This window comes from Triticum aestivum, chromosome 3D (assembly GCF_018294505.1).
Source record: "Triticum aestivum cultivar Chinese Spring chromosome 3D, IWGSC CS RefSeq v2.1, whole genome shotgun sequence".
In the NCBI taxonomy this organism is placed as follows: domain Eukaryota; kingdom Viridiplantae; phylum Streptophyta; class Magnoliopsida; order Poales; family Poaceae; genus Triticum; species Triticum aestivum.
This window is the reverse complement of record NC_057802.1, coordinates 538,957,782-538,985,730: the sequence shown is the minus strand read 5'-3', so window position 1 is coordinate 538,985,730 and position 27,949 is coordinate 538,957,782. Positions and strand designations below refer to the sequence as shown.

The 27,949-nt window shown below is 41.1% G+C and overlaps 1 long non-coding RNA gene across 2 annotated transcripts; it reads right to left on the bottom strand.

Moving 5' to 3' along the window:
* Nucleotides 1-15,083: 15,083 nt before the first annotated feature.
* On the bottom strand, nucleotides 15,084-17,406 carry LOC123080315 (uncharacterized). 2 transcript variants are annotated; one of them, XR_006438304.1, is made up of 4 exons: nucleotides 16,976-17,406; nucleotides 15,865-16,503; nucleotides 15,467-15,688; nucleotides 15,084-15,378 (listed from the first exon to the last, which is right to left on the bottom strand). It is a non-coding gene; the product is annotated as an uncharacterized lncRNA (long non-coding RNA). The 2 variants fall into 2 exon arrangements; XR_006438305.1 differs by having other exon boundaries at nucleotides 15,467-17,406.
* Between the last annotated feature and the right edge of the window lie 10,543 nt (nucleotides 17,407-27,949).

Below are 27,949 nucleotides of genomic sequence, written 5' to 3'. Positions count from 1 at the left end.
CTATGTAGACATGACCGAGACTCATCTCCGGTCAATAATCAATAGCGGAACCTGGATGCTCATATTGGTTCCTACATATTCTATGAAGATCTTTTTCGGTCAAACCGCATAACAACATACGTTGTTCCCTTTGTCATCGGTATGTTACTTGCCCGAGATTCGATCGTCCGTATCACCATACCTAGTTCAATCTCGTTACCGGCAAGTCTCTTTACTCATTCCGTAATGCATCATCCCGCAACTAACTCATTAGTCACATTGCTTGCAAGGCTTATAGTGATGTGCATTACCGAGAGGGCCCAGAGATACCTCTCCGACAATTGGAGTGACAAATCCTAATCTCGATATATGCCAACTCAACAAACACCATCGGAGACACCTGTAGAGCATCTTTATAATCACCCAGTTACGTTGTGACGTTTGATAGCACACTAAGTGTTCCTCCGGTATTCGGGAGTTGCATAATCTCATAGTCATAGGAATATGTATAAGTCATGATGAAAGCAATAGCAACAAACTAAACGATCATAGTGCTAAGCTAACGGATGGGTCTTGTCCATCACATCATTCTCTAATGATGTGATCCCCTTCATCAAATGACAACACATGTCTATGGTTAGGAAACATAACCATCTTTGATAAACAAGCTAGTCAAGTAGAGGCATACTAGGGACACTCTGTTTGTCTATGTATTCACACATGTACTAAGTTTCCAGTTAATACAATTCTAGCATGAATAATAAACATTTATCATGATATAAGGAAATATAAATAACAACTTTATTATTGCCTCTAGGGCATATTTCCTTCAGTCTCTCACTTGCACTAGAGTCAATAATCTAGTTCACATCGCCATGTTATTTAACACCAATAGTTCACATTACCATGTGATTAGTTCACATCGCCATGTGACTAATACCCAAAGGGTTTTACTAGAGTCAATAATCTAGTTCACATCGCTATGTGATTAACACCCAAAGAGTACTAAGGTGTGATCATGTTTTGCTTGTGAGAGAAGTTTAGTCAATGGGTCTGTCACATTCACAGCCGTATGTATTTTGCAAAATTTCTATGTCTACAGTGCTCTGCATGGAGCTACTCTAGCTAATTGCTCCCACTTTCAATATGTATCCAGATTGAGACTCAGAGTCATCCGAATCGGTGTAAAAGCTTGCATCAGTGTAACTCTTTACGACGAACTCTTTATCACCTCCATAACTGAGAAATATCTCCTTAGTCTTCTAAGGATAATTTTGACCGCTGTCAAGTGATCCACTCCTGGATCACTATTGTACCCTCTTGCCAAACTCATGGTGAGGTTCACAATAGGTTTGGTACACAACATAGCATACTTCATAGAACCTATGACTGAGGCATAGGGAATGAATTTTCATTCTCTTTCTATTTTCTGTCGTGGTCGGGTTTTGAGTCTTTAGTCAACTTCACACCTTGCAACACAGGCAAGAACTCCTTCTTTGACTGTTCCATTTTGAACTACTTCAAAATCTTGTCAAGGTATGTAACCATTGAAAAGAAAAACTTATCAAGCGTCTTGTTCTATCTCTATAGATCTTGATGCTCAATATGTTAGCAGCTTCACCGAGGTCTTTCTTTGAAAAACTCCTTTCAAACACTCCTTTATGCTTTCCAGAAAAATTCTACATTATTTCCGATCAACAATATGTCATTCACATATACTTATCAGAAATGTTGTAGTACTCCCACTCACTTTCTTGTAAATACAGGCTTCACCACAAGTCTGTATAAAACCATATGCTTTGATCACCTTATCAAAGCGTATATTCCAACTCCGAGATGCTTGCACCAGTCCATAGATGGATCGCTGGAGCTTGCACACTTTGTTAGCACCTTTAGGATTGAAAAAACCTTCTTGTTGCATCATATACAACTCTTCTTTAAGAAATCCATTAAGGAATGTAGTTTTTGACATCCATTTGCCAGATTTCATGAAATGTGGCAATTTCTAACATGATTCGGACAGACTTTAAGCATCAATACGAGTAAGAAAATCTCATCGTAATCAACATCTTGAACTTTGTCAAAACCCTTTTCGACAAGTCGAGCTTTGTAGATAGTAACACTACTATCAGCGTTCGTCTTCCTCTTGAAGATCCATTTTATTCTCTATGGCTTGTCGATCATCGGGCAAGTCAACCAAAGTCCACACTTTGTTCTCACACATGGATCCCATCTCAGATTTCATGGCCTCAAGCCATTTCGCAGAATCTGGGCTCATCATCGCTTCCTCGTAGTTCGTAGGTTCGTCATGGTCAAGTAACATGACTTCTAGAACAGGATTACCGTACCACTCTGGTGCGGATCTTACTCTGGTTGACCTTCGAGGTTCGGTAGTAACTTGATCTGAAGTTTCATGACCATCATCATTAGCTTCCTCACTAATTGGTGTACGGATCACCGGAACTGATTTCTGTGATGAACTACTTTCCAACTCGAGAGAAGGTACAATTACCTCATCAAGATCTACGTTCCTCCCACTCACTTCTTTCGAGAGAAACTCCTTCTCTAGAAAGGATCCATTCTAAGCAACGAATATCTTGCCTTCGGATCTGTGATAGAAGGTGTACCCAACAGTTTCCTTTGGGTGTCCTATGAAGACACATTTCTCCAATTTGGGTTCGAGCTTATCAGGTTGAAGCTTTTTCACATAAGCATCGCAGCCCCAAACTTTAAGAAACGACAGCTTAGGTTTCTTTGCCAAGCGGTGTCGTCTCAACGGATTTAGATGGTGCCCTATTTAACGTGAATGTAGCTGTCTCTAATGCATAACCCCAAAACGATAGTGGTAAATCGGTAAGAGACATCATAGATCGCACCATATCTAATAAAGTGCGGTTACGATGTTCGGACACACCATTATGTTGTGGTGTTCCAGGTGGCGTGAGTTGCGAAACTATTCCACATTGTTTCAAATGAAGACCAAACTCGTAACTCAAATATTCACCTCCGCGATCAGATCGTAGAAACTTTATTTTCTTGTTACGATGATTTTCCACTTCACTCTGAAATTCTTTGAACTTTTCAAATGTTTTAGACTTATATTTCATCAAGTAGATATACCCATATCTTCTCAAATCATCTGTGAAGGTCAGAAAATAACGATACCCGCCGCGAGCCTCAACACTCATCGGATCGCATACATCTGTATGTATTATTTCCAATAAGTCAGTTGCTCGCTCCATTGTTCCGGAGAACAGAGTCTTGGTCATCTTGCCCATGAGGCATGGTTCGCAAGCATCAAGTGATTCATAATCAAGTGATTCCAAAAGCCCATCAACATGGAGTTTCTTCATGCGCTTTACACCAATATGATCTAAACGGCAGGGCCACAAATATGTTGCACTATCATTATCAACTTTTCATCTTTTGGCATCAATAAATATGTGTATCACTACGATCGAGATTCAATAAACCATTCACCTTGGGTGTATGACCACAGAAGGTTTTATTCATGTAAACAGAATAACAATTATTCTTTGACTTAAATGAATAACCGTATTGCAATAAACATGATCCAATCATATTACGCTCCACGCAAACACCAAATAACATTTATTTTAGGTTCAACACTAATCCCGAAGGTAAAGGGAGTGTGCGACGATGGTGATCCTATCAACCTTGGAATCACTTCCAACACACATCATCACCTCGCCCTTAACTAGTCTCTGTTTATTTTGCAACTCCCGTTTCGAGTTACTACTTTTAGCAACTGAACCAGTATCAAATACTGAAGGCTTGCTATAAACACTAGTAAAGTACACATCAATAACATGTATATCAATATACCTTTGTTCACTTTGCCATCCTTCTTGTCCGCCAAGTATCTATGGCAGTTCCACTTCCAGTGACCATTTCCTTTGTAGTAGAAGCACTCAGTTTCAGGCTTGGGTTTAGTTTTGGGTTTCTTCACGGGAGTGGCAACTTTCTTGTCATTCTTCTTGAAGTTCCCTTTTTTCCCTTTCCCTTTTTACTTGAAATAGTGGTCTTGTCAACCATCAACACTTGATGATTTTCTTGATTTCCACCTTCGCTGATTTCAGCATCACGAAGAGCTCGGGAATCGTTTTCGTCATCCCTTGCATATTATAGTTCATCTCGAAGTTCTAGTAACTTGGTGACAGTGACTAGAGAACTTTGTCAATCACTATCTTATCTGGAAGATTAACTCCCACTTGATTCAAGCGATTGTAGTACTCAGACATTCTGAGCACATGCTCACTAGTTGAGCTATTCTCCTCCATCTTGTAGGCAAAGTACTTTTCAGAGGTCTCATACCTCTCGACTCGGGCATGAGTTTGAAATACCAATTTCAGATCTTGGAACATCTCATATGCTCTGTGGCGTTCAAAATGTTTTAGAAGTCCCAGTTCTAAGCCGTAAAGCATGGTGCACTAAACTATCAAGTAATTATCATACTGAGCTTTGTCAAACGTTCATAACGTCTGCATCTGCTCCTGCAATAGGTTCGTCACCTAGCGGTGCATCAAGGACATAATTCTTCTGTGCAGCAATGAGGATAATCCTCAGATCTCGGACCAAGTCCGCATCATTGCTACTATCATCTTTCAACATAGTTTTTCTCTAGGAATATATCAAAAATAAAACAGGGAAGCTATACGCGAGCTATTGATCTACAACATAGATATGCAAATACTATCAGGACTAAGTTCATGATAAATTAAAGTTCAGTTAATCATATTACTTAAGAACTCCCACTTAGATAGACATCCCTCTAGTCATCTAAATGGTCACGTGATCCATATCAACTAAACCATGTCCGATCATCACGTGAGATGGAGTAGTTTTCAATGGTGAACATCACTATGTTGATTATATCTACTATATGATTCACGCTCGACCTTTCGGTCTCAGTGTTCTGAGGCCATATCTGCATATGCTAGGCCCGTCAAGTTTAACCCGAGTATTTTGCGTGTGCAAAACTGGCTTGCACCCATTGTATGTGAACGTAGAGCTTATCACACCCGATCATCACGTGGTGTCTCGGCACGACGAACTGTCGCAATGGTGCATACTCAGGGAGAACACTTATACCTTGAAATTTAGTGAGAGATCATCTTATAATGCTACCGTCGTACTAAGCAAAATAAGATGCATAAAGGATAAACATCACATGCAATCAATATAAGTGATATTATATGGCCATCATCATCTTGTGCCTTTGATCTCCAGCTCCAAAGCACCATCATGATCACCATTGTCACTGGCTTGACACCTTGATCTCCATCGAAGCATCATTGTCGTCTCGCCAACTATTGCTTCTATGACTATCGCTACCGCTTAGTGATAAAGTAAAGCAATTACATGGCGATTGATTTCATACAATAAAGCGACAACCATATGGCTCCTGCCAGTTGCCGATAACTGTTACAAAACATGATCATCTCATACAACAAATTATATATCATCACGTCTTGACCATATCACATCACAGCAAGCCCTGCAAAAACAAGTTAGACGTCCTCTACTTTGTTGTTGCAAGTTTTACGTGGCTGCTACGGGCTTAGCAAGAACTGTTCTTACCTACGCATCAAAACCACAACGATTTTTCGTCAAGTGTGCTGTTTTAACCTTCAACAAGGACCGGGCGTAGTCACACTCGATTCAACTAAAGTTGGATAAACAGACACCCACTAGCCACCTGTCTGCGAAGCACGGCGGTAGAACCAGTCTCATGAACGCGGTCATGTAATGTCGGTCTGGGCCGCTTCATCCAACAATACCGCAGAATCAAAGTATGAAATGCTAGTAAGCAGTATGACTATTATCGCCCACAACTCTTTGTGTTCTACTCATGCATATAACATCTACGCATAGACGTGGCTCGGATGCCACTATTGGGAAACATAGTATTTCAAAATTTTCCTACGATCACGCAAGATCTATCTAGGAGAAGCATAGCAACGAGTGGGGAGAGTGTGTCCACGTACCCTCTTAGACCGAAAGCGGAAGCGTTTAGTAACGCGGTTGATGTAGTCAAACCTCTTCGCGATCCAACCGATCTAGTACCAAACGCATGGCACCTCCGCGATCTGCACACGTTCAACTTGGTGACGTCCCTCGAACTTTAGATCCAGCTGAGGCCGAGGGAGAGTTTTGTCAGCACGACGGCATGGTGACAGTGATGATGAAGTTACCGACGCAGGGCTTCGCCTATGCACTACGACAATATGACCGAGGTGGAAAACTATGGAGGGGGGCACCGCACACGGCTAAGAAATCAACTTGTGTGTCTATGGGGTGCCCCCCCCCCACCGTATATAAAGGAGTGGAGGAGGGGGCTGGCCGGCCTCATGGGGCGCGCTCCAAGGGGGGAATCCTACTCCTACTAGGAGTAGGTTCCCCCCTTTCCTCGTCCAACTAGGAGGGGGAAGGAAGGGGAAGAGGGAGAGAAGGAAAGGTGGGCCGGCCCCCCTCCCCAATTCGGATTGGGCTTGGGGGCGCGCGCCTCCACCTGGCCGCCTCCTCCTCTCTTCCACTAAGGCTCATGAAGGCCCATTGACCCCCCGGGGGGTTCCGGTAACCCCCCGGTACTCCGGAAAATGCCCGAACCTATCCGAAACCTTTCTGGTGTCCAAACATAACCTTCCAATATATCAATCTTCATGTTTCGACCATTTCGAGACTCCTAGTCATCTCCGTGATCACATCCGAGACTCCGAACTACCTTCGGTACATCAAAACACATAAACTCATAAATACCGATCGTCATCGAACGTTAAGCGTGCGGACCCTACGGGTTCGAGAACTATGTAGACATGACCGAGACTCATCTCCGGTCAATAACCAATAGCGGAACCTGGATGCTCATATTGGTTCCTACATATTCTATGAAGATCTTTTTCGGTCAAACCGCATAACAACATATGTTGTTCCCTTTGTCATCGGTATGTTACTTGCCCGAGATTCAATCGTCGGTATCACCACCTAGTTCAATCTCGTTACCGGAAAGTCTCTTTAATCGTTCCGTAATGCATCATCCCGCAACTAACTCATTAGTCACATTGCTTGCAAGGCTTATAGTGATGTGCATTACCGAGAGGGCCCAGAGATACCTCTCCGACAATCGGAGTGACAAATCCTAATCTCGATATATGCTAACTCAACAAACACCATCGGAGACACCTGTAGAGCATCTTTATAATCACCCAGTTACGTTGTGACGTTTTAGCACACTAAGTGTTCCTCCGGTATTCGGGAGTTGCATAATCTCATAGTCATAGGAACATGTATAAGTCATGATCAAAGCAATAGCAACAAACTAAACGATCATAGTGCTAAGCTAACGGATGGGTCTTGTCCATCACATCATTCTCTAATGATGTGATCCCGTTCATCAAATGATAACACATGTCTATGGTTAGGAAGCATAACCATCTTTGATAAACAAGCTAGTCAAGTAGAGGCATACTAGGGACACTCTGTTTGTCTATGTATTCACACATGTACTAAGTTTCCGGTTAATACAATTCTAGCATGAATAATAAACATTTATCATGATATAAGGAAATATAAATAACAACTTTATTATTGCCTCTAGGGCACATTTCCTTCACATCCAACCGCCGCAGAGTCTAGAACCACCAGATCCAATCTAGACACCATCTCGGATGGGGTTCACCACCTCCATTGGTGCCTCTCCGATGATGCGTGAGTAGTTCTTTGTAGACCTTCGGGTCTGTAGTTAGTAGCTAGATGGCTTCATCTCTCTCTCTCTCTCTCTCTGAATTCTCAATACAATGGTCTCTTGGAGATCCATATGATGTAACTCTTTTGCGGTGTGTTTGTTGGGATCGATGAACTTTGAGTTTATGATCAGATCTATCTTTTTATATCCATGAAAGTATTTGAGTTTCTTTGATCTCTTTTATGCATGATCTCTTATAGCCTCGTATTTCTTCTCCGATATTTGGGTTTTGTTTGGCCAACTTGATCTATTGATCTTGCAATGGGAAGAGGTGCTTTGTAGTGGGTTCGATCTTACGGTCCTTGATCCCAGTGACAGAAAGGGAACCAACACGTATGTATCGTTTCTACTACGGATAAAACGATGGGGGTCTATCTCTACATAGATAGATCTTGTCTACATCATGTCATCGTTCTTATTGCATTACTCCGTTTTTCCATGAACTTAATACACTAGATGCAGATAGCGGTCGATGTGTGGAGTAATAGTAGTAGATGCAGGCAGGAGTCGGTCTACTAATCTTGGACGTGATGCCTATATAATGATCATTGCCTGGATATCGTCATGAGTATTTGAAGTTCTATCAATTGCCCAACAGTAATTTGTTTACCCACCGTTTGTTATTTTTCTCGAGAGAAGCCACTAGTGAAACCTATGGCCCCCGGGTCTCTTTCTCATATATTTACCTTTGCGATCTACTTTTCCTTTGTATTTATTTTCAGATCTATTAAACCAAAAATACAAAAATACCTTGCTGCAATTTATTCTTATTTATTTTATTTGGCCTTCAATCTATCAATCTACTATAATTTATCTCACGTCCGTTTGCCTATCTTGAGGCGCCGTACCCCGGAAGGGATTGACAACCCCTTTAACACGTCGGGTTGCGAGGATTTGTTATCTGTGTGCAGGGTTATTTTACATTGTGTTGCTTGGTTCTCCTACTGGTTCGATAACCTTGGTTTCGTATCTGAGGGATATACCTACCGCCCCTGTGCTGCATCATCCCTTCCTCTTTGGGGAAATACCAACGTAGCTTCAAGCGAAATCAGCCCCCAACCCACGCGAGCCCAGATGCAAGCCACGCGCCCACGACAGAGCTAGCCGCGCCAATGTGAGGCAACGGTGCAGCAGATCCACGTTGGGTACCCCCATGCTCCCGGCAGGCAGCACCGCAATGTCCCAGGGTGACCATGACCAGCCGTGGCTCACCAAGGCCCAAATCAGGCCCAACCGCCATGATTCACAGATCTTTGCCCTGAGGAACTGATGACCCACAAGTATAGGGGGTCAATCGTAGTCCTCTCGATAAGTAAGAGTATCAAACCCAACAAGGAGCAGAAGAAAATGACAAGCGGTTTTCAGCAAGGTATTCTCTGCAAGTACTGAAAGTAGCGGAGATCTGTGGATATCTTCGAGCACCTCCAAACGGAGATCTTGCTCCGCCTGCTCGCACAGGTAGACCTCTGTCACTTGCATCACCTTCCTACGCCTCATCACCGACAGGTCATTCCTTTGCCGCATCTGCTGCCTCCATGACTTGTCATTCCTTGGCTTCCTCGACCTCGGTCGGTTCTACCCAGTACTATCACCCGATCCCTCCGTGCCTGCCGCCCACATGCTGACCCTGCTAAAAGCTGACTTCACCTTCTCTTTCCTCCCATCACCCCACCACTGCCGGAACAGCCGCTGTGACAGTCGTTGGTCTGTCAGGACATCCGCCACGGTCGTGTCCACCTTAGCTGCATAATGCAGTTCCTTGCCTCCCCCACCATCGTTAGGCCGGACGTTGGGCCATTCAGGACATCCTTGATGGCGACGTCCTCCTCCACCACGCCCACAGCGATAATCATCGCCTACAATTCATAGAACTCGCGGTGTGTGACCCCTTGCACCGGCAATACATCCTGTTTCCGGCAGTACCTCAAGACCTACTCGCTTTGGTGGCAGATCCGGGCGTGGTGGATAATCCCTTTTGTGAGCCTTTCCTCCTTCCCCTCAATAATGACGAGGACGAGGATGTGGTGATGGCATTCAGAGTGATCCGGATGGAAACATTGCCTATGTAGTGTGGTCGTCTTCGTATTCCCTTAGAGCACTAGGCGGTGGCAAACTACGGGCGAGTTCACCATGATCTCACTCATCGACTATACCTTTTTAGCCGCCATTATGCGTATGGTTGTTTTCACTGGGAGCTCAACACCATTAACAAAGACATTCTCATGCTTGACACCGGGAGCATGGAGTTCTCCATTGGAGAATGGACTATGAATATAGCCATTATGGAGGCGGTAGAAGGCATGCTTGTGCTGTTTGTCATGGTCCCTCAAATTGGAGGTGATCTCTATTATCACATTAGGGGAAACAAAAGTGATAGCTCTAACCAGTGGCAAATGGAATAGATAATCCCACTAGTTTCTGGGTGCCGGAATCTTATCAAATCTATAACGGAGAGGCACTTGCTCCTATCAAATGTTGGAGACATGTGGTGGGTAAGAAGTTGCACCATGAGAGGGTTTATGTGAAACCTTTCCAGTTCACCAAGAATGCGACACACATATATACCAACTTACCACTATAGTTGTGTGCACCGACAATATGAAGTGGTCAACTTTCTATTGCATCCTAGCTATGTCCTTCCCTTCATAGTTAGCACACAACTTGTCTAATGCTTAACGGTTCATTATTGCAATTAGTCATTCTTGTTCATAGATTCACTAGTGGTTAATTATCCTGTGCTTGTGGGAAGCTAATCAAGCACAAGAACATAATTGTGGTTGTTGTTTTGTTTGTCCCAATGCCTTCTTCTCGAGATAATCTGACAAGAGACAAAAAATCTTTCACATAGCTTATGCATCCACTGTTATTTGAGGCCTCATGAAAATCATGAAAAGGTGTAGGAAGGTGATTCATGCGGCGGAGGCGCGGGCGAGGTCTTCCTGTGCAGGCAGGCGGAGCAAGATCTTCACCTGGAGGTGCTCGGGGATATCACCAAACAATTTTTACGTCTGTTTCTTTTGTCGAAATAGACCACGGACTTTAGTGGGATACCAAGAACTCGATCAAACAAAACAAAAATTCTTATAGTCCAATCAAGCATATGGGTTGGTGGCCCAATAATAGGATCAACACGATGAAAAGCCTGTGTTAACCTCTAGTACTATATCTCGCTGACTGCGAGATGTTGCACCGTCTCGCCTCTGTGCTCACTTTAGTGTGCCGACCCAATTGAGCAGTTTTGGGAAGGTTACATAGACTGGTTTTAAAACATTTTCATGCCGGTTTTTTTCTATGTTTTTCTGTATTGCTTTTCCTTTTCCTTTTTTTCTATGAGTTTTCCTTTTTCTATATTTTGTTTGTATAGGTTTTCCTTTTTTTTATTTGTATTCATCTGTTTGTTTAGTTTTTTCTGCTTTTCTATTTGATTTTTTGTTTTTTTTATATTTGAAATACGTGTCGAATTTATTTCGATCCACTTTAAACATTTTTCATATACACGTTGAACATTCCTTACATGACTCTAAACATTTTCCAAATAAATGTTGAACTTTACAAAATGCGTATTGAACAATTTTTTAATACAATGTGAGTATTCTGCAAAAAAAAACATGAACTTTTTTTAATAACGTTCAAACATTTGTTATGCCTTGCAACTTTTTATTTTTAATGTCAGATTGTTTCGTATGTTTGGAGCATTTTTCCAAAACACTGCAAACAAATTTTACATTTCTTAAACATTTTTTGTAATGTAATTGAACATATACTTAACTTGAGACATTTAATAAATGTGATGAACAATTTATTGAATGATACTACTATATTTCAAAATTGTGCAAATCATCTTTTAGATTTTAATGAACATTTGAAAAAAAATCATGATCATATTTTGAAAATATGCGAAGATTTTCTAAATGTCATGGACATTTACTGAATTGTATGAACATTTTAAATACTGCATGAACCATTTTTTACATTACATGAATTTGCACGGTTCACGCTTTTTAAAATTTAAGTAGAGTATCTTTTGAATTTAATTTTTTGATATCTTTCAGATATATGTCAACTTTATTTATATCCACTATGAACATGTTTCACATACACGTTAAACATTTCTTACATGACTCTAAACATTTTCCAAATAAATGTTGAACATTAGAAGAATGCTCATTGAACACTTTTGAGTATTTTGCAAAAAAAATCATGACCATTTTTTTAATAACGTTCAAACATTATGTTATGTGTTGGAACTTTTTCCTTTTAATGTCCGATATTGTTTCGTACGTTTGGAACATTTTTCCAAAACTTTGCAAACAAATTTTACATTTCATAATTTCTTGTAATTTAATTGAACATATATTTAACTTGAGAACATTTAATAAATGTGATGAACACTTTCCTGAATGATACTACACTTTTCAAAATTGTGCAAACCATCTTTTAGATTTTCTCGAACATTTTATGAAAATGCCATGATCATATTTTTAAAATATGCAAATATTTTTCTAAATGTCATGGACATTTTTTGAATGGTATGAACATTTTAAATAATGGATGAACCATTTTTGTACACTACATGAATTGTTTTTAATGCACAGTTTACGCTTTTTAAAATTTAAGTCGAGTATCTTTTGAAATATAGACACACACACACACACACAGACACACACACCAAGAGAGGGGGAGAGGGAGAGGGAGGGAATAGATAATCCCACTAGTTCGTGGGTGCCGGAATCTTATCAAAGCTATAACGGAGAGGCACTTGCTCCTATCAAATGTTGGAGACGTGTGGTGGGTAAGAAGTTGCACCATGAGAGGGTTTGTGTGAAACCTTTCCAGTTCACCAAGAATGCGAGGCACATATATACCAACTTACCATCATAGTTGTGTGCACCGACAATACGAAGTGGTAAACTTTCTATTGCATCCTAGCTATGTCCTTCCCTTCATAGTTAGCACACAACTTGTCTAATGCTTAACGTTTCATTATTGCAATTAGTCATTCTTGCTCACAGATTCACTAGTGGTTAATTATCATGTGCTTGTGGGAAGCTAATCAAGCACAAGAACATAATTGTGGTTGCTGTTTTGTTTGTCCCAATGCCTTCTTCTCGAGATAATATGACAAGAGACAAAAAATCTTTCACATAGCTTATGGATCCACTGTTATTTCAGGCCTCATGAAAATCATGAAAAGGTGTAGGAAGGTGATTCATGCGGCGGAGGCGCTGGCGAGGTCTTCCTGTGCGGGCTGGCGGAGCAAGATCTTCACCTGGAGGTGCTCGGGGATATCACCAAACAATTTTTACGTCTGTTTCTTTTGTCGAAATAGACCGCGGACTTTGGTGGGATACCAAGAACTCGATCAAACAAAACAAAAATTCTTACAGTCCAATCAAGCATATGGGTTGGTGGCCCAATAATAGGATCAACACGATGAAAAGCCCGTATTACCTCAAGTACTATATCTCGCCCAGTGCATGATGTTGCACCGTCTCGCCTATGCGATCACTTTAGTGTGCCGACCCAATTGAGCAGTTTTGGGAAGGTTACATAGACTAGTTTTAAAACATTTTCATGCCGGTTTTCTTTTTTTTTCTATATTTTCTGTATTACTTTTCCTTTTCCTTTTTTCTGTGAGTTTTCCTTTTTCTATATTTTGTTTGTATTGGTTTTCCAGTTTTTTATTTGTATTCATCTGTTTGTTTAGTTTTTCTGCTTTTTTCTATTTGATTTTTTTTGTTATCTTTGAAATACATGTCGAATTTATTTAGATCTACCTTAAACATTTTTCACATACATGTTGAACATTCCTTACATGACTCTAAACATTTTCCAAATAAATGTTGAACTTTACAAAATGCGTATTGAACATTTTTTTAATACAATGTGAGTATTCTGCAAAAAAAAACATGAACTTTTTTTAATAACATTCAAACATTTGTTATGTGTTGCAACTTTTTATTTTTAATGTCAGATTGTTTCGTATGTTTGGAACATTTTTCCAAAACATTGCAAACAAATTTTACATTTCTTAAACATTTTTTGTAATGTAATTGAACATATATTTAACTTGAGATCATTTAATAAATGTGATGAACAATTTATTGAATGATACTACTATATTTCGAAATTGTGCATATCATATTTTAGATTTTCATGAACATTAAAAAAATCATGATCATATTTTTAAAATATGCGAAGATTTTCTAAATGTCATGGACATTTTTTGAATGGTATGAACATTTTAAATAATGCATGAACCATTTTTTACATTACACGAATTTGCAAGGTTCACGCTTTTTAAAATTTAAGTAGAGTATCTTTTGAATTTTTGTTTTGTTATCTTTCAAATACATGTCGACTTTATTTAGACCCACTATGAACATGTTTCAGATACACGTTAAACATTTCTTACATGAGTCTAAATATTTTCCAAATAAATATTGAACATTACAAAAATGCTCATTGAACACTTTTGAGTATTTTGCAAAAACAAATCATGAACAGTTTTTTAATAACGTTCGAACATTATGTTATGTGTTGGAACTTTTTCCTTTTAATGTCCGATATTATTCCGTATGTTTGGAACATTTTTCCAAAACTTTGCAAACAAATTTTACATTACATAGTTTTTTGTAATTTAATTAAAGATATATTTAACTTGAGAACATTTAATAAATGTGACAAACAATTTCCTGGATGATACTACTATTTTCAGAATTGTGCAAACCATCTTTTAGATTTTCATGAACATTTTATGAAAATGCCATAATCATAATTTTAAAATATGCAAATATTTTTCTAAATGTCATGGACATTTTTTGAATGGTATGAACATTTTAAATTACTTACCACCATTGTGTGCACCGACAATATGAAGTGGTAAACTTTCTATTGCATCCTAGCTATGTCCTTCCCTTCATAATTAGCACACAACTTGTCTAATGCTTAACGGTTCGCTACGACATGACCCCCCCCCCCCCCCCCCCCCTATAGCAACACAATTTTCCGTATCTGAAAGTCTATATATCCATTGCTAGTGTCTTTACCAACGGATAGGGATGCGTAGCCTTATCCAGTGTTGCTAGCGCGTAATGCAACGCTTACATTTTCGTTGGTAAAGGGACCATTGCAAGACTACAACACATAAAACGAACTTCTACAACACTTTTATACGTTGGTGCTTAATGTACAATGACCGAAATCTTCATTGCTTGGCAATGAAGAATTTCCAACGCTTCAAGAGTTAATAATTATATTGGTAACAATTAAGTTAATGCTCCATGCAATGGTGAAAATTATTTATTTCAAGTGAACAAAAAATAACAGAATATACTCATGGGAGGAACAAATCATATATTAGATAAAAATGTTGGATTACAATAGTGGATATTACAGGAGGAACATCATCCAAATGTGATGCAAAATCCAATTATTTTCCTGACATCAAAAGTTAAACTGAAAGTATCTATCACATCCATACAACTTAACTAAAACATAACCGAAGAACATCATCCCTACAACTTAACTAAAACTGTAAGCATCCATCTTCGTCATCATGATCAGGAACATCATCATCATCATTGCAGTATACTTGCCATGCACCCATATAATCATCCATTTATCTTTTGAATCTACAAACACAAAAACAAAATGAATTGTTAACACACAATGCATTGACATGATGCAAGTAGTGATAGAGGCAGGATATTAGTCACGTACAAAGGTTGAAGGCCATGCAATCTTTGTTTTGTCTGCATTACCGAGAGTATTGCAGTTTGCGACTCCGTACCAAATATCATGTCTTCACAAGTGCCATATCAACATGCACTTCCCAGAATTCATTTGTAAGTTCAACACCATCAAGTTTAAATTTAAGAACACAACTTACAACTGTAGCAAGAGACATGTCTCCGTTATTTTTTTCCAGGCTCTTCAAGAATACTTTAGTTCATGCGTGTTAGAGAAAATCAAAGTTATCGATGGATCAAAAGGAAAGAACTCGTAAAGGAATTACAAAAGCTTCATAAATGCTATCATAGTCCCTCCAAATGGAAGATGAAACGAGAATAGTCCTAAGTAAGGCTGCTGAAACTACACAATCAAAATTCTGTTTGTACCTCGATCAAACACCAAAACGCCAGATTGTTGAGGTCGATCACCAACGAACAATTATGTAGCTCCATCTTTAAAAAACAATATTGACATAAATCTGACAAGCAGATTAAATTCAGTTAAATTCCCTTATAACATTGCAACATCAGGGAAATGTTAACAGTTGCATAATTGCATGAAGAAAGCAATTGGCGTAAATGGTGTGTATGCATGTTCTAACCGAATATAAACCTGTAGGCAATGCTCTTATGCTTACTCCTATTTTTATATATTGGACCTATTCAATAATATGTCCATATCACAATCCAACCATCCAAGTGCTGATCCATTAATAGTATGCACCAAATAACTCACCCGTTGATCAGGAAGTATCATCCAAATATGATTACTTGGCATAAAAACTGATGAAGAATGAACCTGAACTCCTGCACCTGACTTTGGAGGGGCCAGAGTTTGGGCAGGGCTACACACACAACCATCATCCCACATCAGAAGTGCAAGCATGACTCAATCCTTGTGTCATCCAATAATCGAGAAGGTTGTTTGAATCGAAGAGCAGGAACACGAACAACAATAAAACCTACTGCCAAACAGCGCCATAAACCTCTTGCTGACACCATATTCATTGACGCTGTATAAGCCACCTAAAAAACATTTGCCAGCGCTTAGATGGATTAGGAGTCTCGTTTATAAAAGTCAGATAATTCACAAAGTGTGTGAAGGTTCAAATTCATTTTCTTCTAGTGTAACAACCATAACTACAATAGCATGAATCTCAACTCTTTTTTTTGCCTGGTAATCTGGACTTTTTTCAGTATGCCCAAATTGTAAATGAAATTAAACACCAAGAAACAAAAATAGACATGGAAACGAACTTAATCCGATGAAAAGAGGGCTAAGCCGGTTGTTTGAGACCTGCTTTGTGAGAACACATGCCTATGCGTCACGTTTATGTTGCAAAGAAACACGTCACACAATCAGAATCTCCCATAGTAATTATCTCGTGATTGGATCCCTAGCAGAATTAATCTCATCCCCGGTCTCTCTGGTCTTCGCCATCAATGATACGATATACAGCTGGGCAAAAGGAGAATCTGAGCATGTTCATGGCCGTACCTTGGATTCGCCGTCGTCGCAGGGGAGCGGTGACGAGGGGGCGCGCGCTGGGATGCAGGGTCACAGGGGAGCTGTGACGACGGGCAGCGCGCCGGGATGCAGGGTGACAGGGGAGTGGTGAAGAAGGGCGACACGTCGTACCTTGGATTCACCGTTGGTCGCAGGGGAGCGGTGACGATGGATGGCTCGCCGGGATGCAGGGTCGCCGGCGAATGGAGAGGAGGGACTGCGCGCGCCTGGATGGAGGTTCGCAGGGGAGTGTTGAGAGGCGGCGCGCCGGGACAGAGGGTCGAAAGGGAGTGGTGAGGTACGGCACGCCGGGAGAGAGGATCGTAGGGGAGTGGTGATGGGCGGCAACTGACGAGGGGCGGCGGTCGGCGTGGGAGGTCAGGAGAGAAACAGGGGAGGTTGGGGACTGGGAACGACCTAAGATTATCCTGAAAGCCAACTTGGGCTGGGCTAGACAAGAGGCTGCATTGGGCTTTACTTGAAGCTGTGGCCGGTTCCAATCTATATGTACTAAAATTGGGTCACGAGTTGCAAGTCTGCAAGTCTACAACGCATATGCTACAATGCTTATATGCGTATCTCTTGTGAATTTTGCAACATATAGTCAAAACGTTGTAGAATATTTGTTGCTTTATTGAGGGTATTCTTGTAGTGTTCATTATTGCAATTAGCCATTCTTGTTCACAGATTCACTAGTGGTTAATTATCCTGTGCTTGTGGGAAGCTAATCAAGCACAAGAACATAATTGCGGTTGTTGTTTTGTTTGTCCCAATGCCTTCTTCTCGAGATAATCTAACAAGAGAAAAAAAATCTTTCACATAGCTTATGGATCCACTGTTATTTCAGGCCTCATGAAAATCATGAAAATGTGTAGGAAGGTGATTCATGCAGCGGAGGCGCGGGCGAGGTCTTCCTATGAGGGCAGGCGGAGCAAGATCTTCACCTGGAGGTGCTCGGGGATATCACCAAACAATTTTTACGTCTGTTTCTTTTGTCGAAATAGACCGCCGGACTTTGGTGGGATACCAAGAACTCGATCAACCAAAACAAAAATTCTTACAGTCCAATCAAGCATATGGGTTGGTGGCCCAATAATAGGATCAACACGATGAAAATCCCGTATTAACCTCCAGTACTATATCTCGCCCACTGCAAGATGTTGCACCGTCTCGCCTATGCGCTCACTTTAGTGTGCCGACCCAATTGAGCAGTTTTGAGAAGGTTAAATAGACTAGTTTTAAAACAGTTTCATGCCGGTTTTTTTATTTTTTTCTATGTTTTCTGTATTGCTTTTCCTTTTCCTTTTTTCTGTGAGTTTTCCTTTTTTGATATTTTGTTTGTATTGGTTTTCCTTTTTTTATTTGTATTCATCTGTTTGTTTAGTTTTTTCTGCTTTTTTATATTTGATTTTTTGTTTTTGTTATATTTGAAATACATGTCGAATTTATTTAGATCCACTTTAAACATTTTTCACATACACGTTGAACATTTCTTACATGACTCTAAACATTTTCAAAATAAATGTTGAACTTTACAAAATGCATATTGAACATATTTTCAATACAATGTGAGTATTCTGCAAAAAAAAACATGAACTTTTTTTAATAACATTCAAACATTTTTTATGTGTTGCAACTTTTTATTTTTAATGTCACATTGTTTCGTATGTTTGGAACATTTTCCCAAAACATTGCAAACAATTTTTACATTTCTTAAACATTTTTTGTAATGTAATTGAACATATATTTAACTTGAGAACATTTAATAAATGTGATGAACATTTTATTGAATGATACTACTATATTTCGAAATTGTGTAAATCATCTTTTAGATTTTCACGAACATTAAAAAAATCATGATCATATTTTTAAAATATGCGAAGATTTTATAAATGTCATGGACATTTTTTGAATGGTATGAACATTTTAAATAATGCATGAACCATTTTTTACATTACACGAATTTGCACGGTTCACACTTTTTAAATTTAAGTAGAGTATCTTTTGAATTTTTTTTGTTATCTTTCAAATACATGTCGACTTTATTTAGATCCACTATGAACATGTTTCACATACACGTTAAACATTTCTACATGACTCTAAACATTTTCCAAATAAATATTGAACATTACAAAAATGCTCATTGAACACTTTTGAGTATTTTGCAAAAAAAATCATGAACATTTTTAATAACGTTCAAACATTATGTTATATGTTGGAACTTTTTCGTTTTAATATCCGATATTGTTTTGCATGTTTGGAACATTTTTCCAAAACTTTGCAAACAAATTTTACATTTCATATTTTTTTTGTAATTTAATTGAACATATATTTAACTTGAAACATTTAATAAATGTGATGAACAATTTCCTGAATGATACTGCTATTTTCAAAATTGTGCAAACCATGTTTTAGATTTTCACGAACATTTTATGAAAATGCCATGATCATTTTTTAAAAATATGCAAATATTTTTCTAAATGTCATGGACATTTTTTGAATGGTATGAACATTTTAAATAATGGATGAACCGTTTTTTTACACTACATGAATTGTTTTTAATGCATGGTTTACACTTTTTAAAATTTAAGTCGAGTATCTTTTGAAATATAGACACACACACACACACACCAAGAGAGGGGGAGAGAGAGAGGGGGAGAGAGAGAGAGAGAGAGAGAGGGAGGGAGGGAGAGAGAGAGGGAGGGAGGGAGAGAGAGAGGGGGGGGAGAGAGAGAGAGAGAGAGAGAGAGAGAGAGAGAGAGAGAGGGATAATTCAAAATATAAACTTTTATGGGTACACGTTGGATTTTGGTGAGCGCCGACAAAAAATATTCAGACTTTCCAGTCCAGACATTAGGGGCGATTTTGTGATCCGTGTTCGAGTTTCCCTAACCAAGCTATAAAGATTTAAATGTTATAGTTGCTGAGTTGAAGGAAAGAAAAGAGAAACAATATGTAGGTTAGAGCAAGTACAATACGGTGATGTAAGCACACTATAAAAGTTTAAATATTAAATGTTTGCTAAGTTGGAGTAGAGGGAAAAGAAAGTGGGATGTAGATTAAGAGCTAGCAATAGCACATGCTTCAAAAAACTTTGTGAGAGTGTGAGATGGGTCAGTGTAAATAAAATAACAAACTCTAGTGTCAAAAGCGCTCTTATATTATGGGACGAAGTGAGTACTTCTTCGTAGGTAACTACATATTGTACATGTTGGCTATATATTGACTATAGATGACATGTCAACATCATATACCCAACAATTGGTTATATTATCATCATTTAGCCATATTTTTAAAAATATTGTGAGAATCTAAGGTGGACTATATACTAATAATAAAATATTATATCTTTATAGCTAACTACTATACATATTGACTATTAGATTGGTTATACATGACATGACAATACGCTATAGCTAGCATCTCACTCAGGTTGCTACATCAGATTTTTTTTTTTTTACGTATGAAAATGTGCTAACAGACGTATTTGCGTCCAAAGCCATACCCACCCTCTAGCTCTAGCAGTCTAGCTCCGGCATCATTATTGGCTAAGTGCCTAGTTTGAGCTAATCTAGGCGTATAATGTCGCTTTAGATAGTATAATGTCGCTTTACAGAAAGGAAACTTCGCAAAAAGTTGGTTAGTATTTGTCAAAAAAGAGGTGGACCAGCATCCATATTTGAACAGCTACTCCAGGATCCATATTTGCTCAGGCCCTCCTCCTCAAGTTAAGCATCTGCAATCGCCTTGATTAATTAATAGGGTGTGTCTGGGGCACATCTAGATGTGCCCTAGTTATTGCACATCTAAGTGAGTGATACGAGCACAAAGAGGAAAAGAAAAAAGAAAAGAAAAATATCCACACGAATTTCGACGTAAGATCAATGACATAGGACTTAGATGTGCAATACTTATGGCACATCTAGATACATAAGACTTAGATGCACTTGAGAAAGAACTGTCTCTAAACCTAGTGATCATTGGTCGAGATGCTTGCAAGGTTGCTAGTTCGATGGGTTCTTTGCACTCCTCAAAAAAGTGGTCCCTTGATCTAAGGGGAACAAACGAAAGTGGTCCCTTGATCATTGAACTAATTAAGATTTAAATTATTAAGGGTTGTTTAATTAGTCTTTGATGGGATCTAGCTAGGGCTAGGGCCTCAAAAGGAAGAGCGTGACTAGAAGCGGCATACACATATGGCTTCTATGGCACGAGAGGGACAGCTCTGTATGTTAGACCTGTGTGTAGTGGTATGGTACCTGCGAGCTTAATTAGTCAGCTAGCTTTGTGTTTGTTAATACGCTTAACTAAGACTCATGCAACGTGCAGTTAGCCCGCGCCAACAGCTGCATTTGGGTGGGACCCCAAGTTAATTGCCATAATCTGTAGTAGGTACAAGTCTCCCACTTTGTTATTTTAAACTTTGAAGTCTACATTACTTTTCCTTTCTTGGAACCGGTTAACAAAACCACCCAAAGAAAAAACAGAGCAACCAGAGTGCTCTTGTATTGTTGCACTACTACATACAAATGACTCCAATCTGACAGAAGTGAAAACCGAGGAGTAATTGAGGCGAAGGGAGAAATGGAGCTCTGCATGTGCATGGCCAGCTTTTGTAGGTTAGTGATTATTCATGTCGCTGATCTACCAATGCCTGCTTTAGTTTAGTGGTTCAGTGCTGGCTAATTTTTAATAATACATTTTTTATTAAGTTGTACAAATATTACGCTGATATTTTTATGTTAAAAAATATTACCCAATCAGCCAGCAGCAGGCCGACTAAGCTTAGTCAGCCAACAGCGGGCCGACAGGGCCTTATCAGCCAACTGCGGGCCGACAGGTGGCCACTCGGCCACGTGCAGGCTGACTACTGGCCGGGCCACGTCGCTACGCTGCTGTCGGCGCGGGCTAGGTCACGGGCGCCCCAGTCAGCCAGATGTCGACCGACCGGTCAGCTGCTGGCCGACAGGGAGCGGCCCCGCAGCGCCTGCCTCTTTTCTCCTTCTCCTTCTCCTTTCCCTTTCTCCCACTGGGAGCATCTCTCTGTTCTTCCTTCCTCCTCTCTCTTACACGAAATAGCTCCAATTAATACACCAAAATGATCCGGTTTTTTGCGGATTGGTTCAGCTCATTGGTGGAGGTTGTGGCGGCGGTGGAGGTGGAAGTGGTGGTGGTGAAGTTGGGGCAGTGTGGTGGAGGTGAAGCTCCGGTAGTTCGGTGGAGTTTCCGGCTCCGGTTCCGGTGATTGAAGGCCGCCGTTCGTCGTTCGCACGCACGCCTCAAGGGTATATTTCAACAAACATTTTATTTTTTGAAGTTGCGTGCAATTATTGTTATTTGCTCCGGTAGTAAACGTAAATATTTAGGTGGTCGTGGTGAGCATTTTATTTTCCGGTTCCGGTGTGCGATTATTGTTTTTGCTTCGGTAGTAAACGTAAATATATTTAGATGTCAACTAATTAGTTGCTCCGGTAAAATCCGTAATATATGTAGATGTCAAATATTTAAATCTATCAATATTTGTAGTTGCTCCGGCAAATATTCGTAATATATTTGTAGGTGTGTGAACTATATTAGTTGCTCCGTTAATATTCCGTAATATATATACATGTCTAATATTTAGTAGTGGGGGTATTTTAAGTTGTTGCTTAATACTTGTCTTTCATTGTTGAAAAAAATTAGGTGAGCCAAGATGTCTGATGTAGTGAAGTTCATATTTTACTACGGTCCTGGTACTGTCCAAACAACTGAGATGGGAGCTGATCTGAGTGAATTTACTCACATAGAGGTGCCAATGAGCGCACCTCAAACATGGTATGTCGGTCAGTTGAAAGAATGGATTGCGGCAAGTTTAGGGCTTGATACTGAAACACACACCGTCAGTGTTCATGCATTGTGGACACGGTCAAGTTCATACTTTTATTTGAGGCCAATAGAGTGAGACTCCGATTGGGTGCGGTGGTTACAAGGTTGTGAACGCTGGGGATGCAATCCCATTGCCTTAGTCCTTCACATCGTGAAGGAAGTCAATGCACATGAAGGCGAGGGTGGTTATGATCCTGGGCAGAGCAGTGGAGGGAGGCAGTTATCTATGTCAAATGCTGGAGATGATGGTTATGAACCAGGACAGAGCAGTCAGGTAGAAGGAGGAAATGCTGATGGTTATGAACCAGTGCAGAGTAGTCAGGTAGATGAAGAAAATGCCGATGGTGATTACAGTGGCGAGGTGGACGCTGACGAGGTAGATGGGCACATGCAGGACCAGATGGAAGAAGAAGACACCGATGTTGATAGGGGTCATGCCAATGATTCTGACGAGTCGGATGAAGAAGAAAATGCAGAGGAGGTCCCGAATCCTGCATCATGGAATCATGACTTCTCATCTGCAATGACCGTGAACGATGGATATGATTCAGCCTGGCAATATTACCAGAACAATATTGCGACGGGTGCTATGTATCCCAACAAGCAAGCCCTGAAGGATGCAATGATTAATTGGGCAATGTCCACGCAACGGGTTTTCACAGCTCAGGTGTCTAGTCAGAAATTCCTGACAATGGTATGCAAGAACGCAGATTGTCCCGCCAGGGTGCACGGCTTTCTCCCTAAGTATGGCACAAGTTGGGTGATCAGTGACTTAGTTAATCACACTTGTCTTATTCCCTGCATCCCTCAAGATCATGCCAACCTTTCATCGACGCTTATTGCGCGGTTGTTTTCCGATGAGATAGTGCAGGGCAAAGCTATGGAAGTGAAGGCAATCCAGACAAAAGTCTTCGCCAGGTTCAAGTACAGAATTTCTTATGGCAAGGCTTGGAGGGCTAAGCATGCGGCGCTTGAGCGGAGATTTGGTTCTTATTTTGATGCATATGAATCTGTTGTCCAGCCCCTCCACACCCTGCAGCAGTGGAATCCAGGCACCTATATCGATATGCAAGACCTGTTCATGCCAGAGTTCCCAACTGTGAGGGTGCTGCATCGTCTCTTCTTCTCTTTTGGTGTATGCATTGAAGCTTTCAGGCATTGCCGACCGGTGATATGTGTTGATGGTACTTTTCTCACTGGCAAGTACAAGGGTCAGATCCTAACAGCCATAGGCCAAGACGGCCAAAATCAAGTTGTCCCACTCGCATTTGCTTTTGTGGAGAGTGAGAACATTGAAAGTTGGACATGGTTCTTCAGGCAGTTGAAAATATCAGTTGTGAAGGAGAAGCCCAATGACAGGCATGCAGGTATACTCAGTGCGATAAGGACACTAACAAACCCAGGCCATGAGGAACAAGTTCCATGGCAGGACTTGCAAAGCCATTGGTGCATGCGCCATCTGGGGGCTAATTTCTTCTCGCAGTTTAGAAATAAGAATAACCTGTTCAGAAAACTCTGCAAGCAGAACCAGTTATGGAAGTACAATTTGATACGCGACAGACTTAATGTGTGCACGCAGAGACACGTTAGGGACAGGAAAGCTGCAAGAGATGCAGCGGTGAGGGCACATGTTGAAGCAGTAGCTGCACAGTTGGCAACAGGAACAGCGGCCGTGGAGGAGGAGCCTGTTGGGCTATGTGACCTGCCAGGCTTTGACCCACCTGGTACTAGGAGAAGGCTTAGGGGGTTGATTAAAACCTTCCAGCAATGGATAGAGCATGAGCCTCTGGAGAGGTGGTCTTTGCTACATGACACACATGGAGCAAGGTACGGTGTCATGACAACGAACCTCGCAGAAACATACAACTTTGTCCTAAGAGGAAACCGGGCATTGCCACTTACAGCCATTGTTGAGGGTATTTTCTATGGCACCGTGAAGTATTTCAGAGATAGACGTCAAAAAGCAGAGCAGCATAACTTCAACAACCCGAATACACGTTACTGTGAAAGAGTCACGAAGTACATGGACAACAAGATGCAAAAAAGCTAGGTCACACACTGTAGTCGCCATCGGTAATTAAGAAAAAAGGTTTGAGGTCCGCCTAACCAACAACAAATTCGGATGTGCAAATGAGTTGAGGACGCATGAGGTGAAAATTGGTAATGAAGCCTGGTCAACGTGTGAGTGCACATGCAACAAACCAAAATTGCTTCACCTACCTTGCTCACATGTACTTGCTGCTTGCGGGCAGCTTGGAATGGACGCAATATCGTTTGTGTCTTCATTTTTTCTGAAAGAATATGTCCTGAATACCTGGAAAGGTGAGCTGATGGGTTTTCGATCATTGGGTAACTTCAACAACGTCAATCCCGCTGAAAGGCGTTACATTCCTAACCTAGAGCATGTGCGTACAAGTAGAGGCAGACGACAGTGTCAGCGCATCCGGAATGATATGGATGAATCTGAAGCAGGAGGTCCGACTAGGCAATGCATTCTATGCAATGAATTTGGCCATAGGGACACTAATTGTCCCACTTTCGTCACTGCCAGTGGTACTGGGCGTGGATGAGGCAACCGGGGACGAAGAGGAGGTAGAGGAAGTAGAGGAGTAAGAGGGGGAGGAAGAAGCTAAGCTAGTAGTAGTATGTTCTGAATTTGTATTAAGTGTGGCACTATGTTCCCTATTTGTACTAAGTGTGGCACTATGTTCTGAATTTGTATTAAGTGTGGCACTACATTCTGAATTTTTATTAAGTGTGGCACTATACTATGAATTTGTATTAAGTGTGGCACTATGTTCTGAATTTGTATTAAGTGGGGCACTTCGTTCTGAATTTGTATTAAGTGTGGCACTACATTCTGAATTTTTTATGTCCAAGAATGCCAGGTCTGTGGTTGCTGAATGGGGACATTGATAGGGGTCATCATGCTGCGATATGGTATGAGAGCAAGCTTGAGCCTCTGGTCACTCGCACTCCTAAGGAGAACTGGATGATACACCCAGGATGGGTTCCGTGATACGTGCTTTATTAATTTGCAGACTGACATGCATATTAATGGGCGAAACTAACTGAAATGTTCTCTGATGAAGGTTGAAATGGGCCGGCGTTTTACCTTTCGCGCGTCTGGTTGAATCTATCCCGGGTGAGAAACGCCTCGCCATCGACTCCTCTTTGTTGAGCTGCTTAGTGGACCGTTGGAGGCCAGAAACCCAGACGTTTCACTTCCGATGGGGAGAGATGGCTCCTACTCTAGAGGATGTGTCACTTTTGCACAGACTACCGTTGGCAGGTCATGCCATAGGACCGTTGGACGCACCGGTTGGTTGGGAGCTAGGTCTTACATAACGTTTTCATGGTGTATTTCCGGGTGCTCCGGATCTGGTATGCGAGCATCACGGACCTAAGTATGATTGGTTGCTCAATTTCCAGGTTAGTTCCCCTACCTCTTATCTTCAAGTTATCGTGCATATGGTTTTACAGAAAATACCTGTAGCTTACTAAAACTTTCTCTCTGCTTAATGCAGATCCAGAAGTTCCGGGCGCCGTTGAGTGCGAAACAGATCACTCGGAGCCTAGAGGCCTACTTAACGTGGTTTTTCGGCAAGGTGATATTCACAAAGAACCATCTCACCACTATTAGCGCGCTCTACATCCCTATGGCACTAGAGATAGCGAGCGCTCAGACGGCGGATCAGATCAGACAGAGGAGTTGGGGTTCAGCGGTCTTAGCGGCTACATACCGAGGTATGTGCAACGGTTTCCAGCTTATATCGAAAAAGCCAGCCCTTCTTAGATGCCCTCTATTCCTACAGCTGTGGTCGTGGGAAAGGTTCTCTATAGGGCGACCAGATGTACGTGTGAATCAGCCTATAGATGCCATGTTTGATGCTGACGGCATCGACATGCCTACTTTCGGTCTGTGTTGGACACGTCGCAAGGTATGTATCGTGTTATAGTTTAATGCAACTTTTTTATGCACAAGAGATAGTTCAATGCTAGCGGCTACTAACTTTTGTTTTCTGCAGAGACGATTTGCTAGTGATCAGACCAGGAAGGCATACACAACACTGAACGAGCAGTTCGATGCGTACACTGGGGTCATCTGGCAGCCCTACACGGAAGCAGCCATACAAGCGAGATACCCTGGTGGTATGTCTGTGCTATGCACAAGGGACCGAGATTACTGGATGACGAAATCGAAGATCATCTTCGATGTCTTCGTCGAGGAGATGGCACAACAGAGGGTTATGAGGCAATTTGGTCTTCTGCAGTTGGAGCTGCCTCCCCCTACAGAGAACCCGGTGCCAGCACACATCCACAGGTATTAACCAGTTTTTCAATGTTGCATTATCTTTCATAGTATTCCATTCGAAGCATTAGGTAATTGTTGAACACACGCCATAATTTTAGGACGACAAGGAAGGGCATGACCAGGACAATTGCTGAGTGGGTAGTTAGACTAGAGCCGTATATTACAGAATGGGAGACAGCAAACACACATATATGGCACGAGAATCACAATTTTGATCTCAATGAATTCAATCTCTATTTGCGGCGCTACATGACCGGAACACGGTTACGCATCGTTGAGCACTCTCACCCAAAGGAGATGCCTGACCCTACTCCGTTGGATATGTACCCAAGCTATGATACTTCGGGCTCTAGGCAGTACGCGGTAAGATATATTTTCTTGAAGTAATGTTGTCACATACTTTGACGTGCATACTTAATAATCATCATGAAAATTTGCAGGCTACCTTGACACACGAACTCTACGACGACGTGACCGCCTTTGGACGATCACTGTCGTTTGGACCTCTTCTTCATCACCGCCCTGTGCTACATCCCTTCTTGGAACGAATGCAGAACAAGATACGGGCTGTCTACGAGGCTATCACGTGCACCCAGAGAAGCGACGTTGTTCAGCACCAGCAGCAGTCGCGTCCCTCCATGCACTGACATCAACCACGTTCACGTCTAGCACATCAGCCGGCGACCAGGCCACCCCCTCCTAAACAACCTGGCAGTTCAACGTGGCAGCACCCACAGCACTATGGTCCCACGTCGAGCTTCGTGTTTTCTCCACAGCCATAGCAG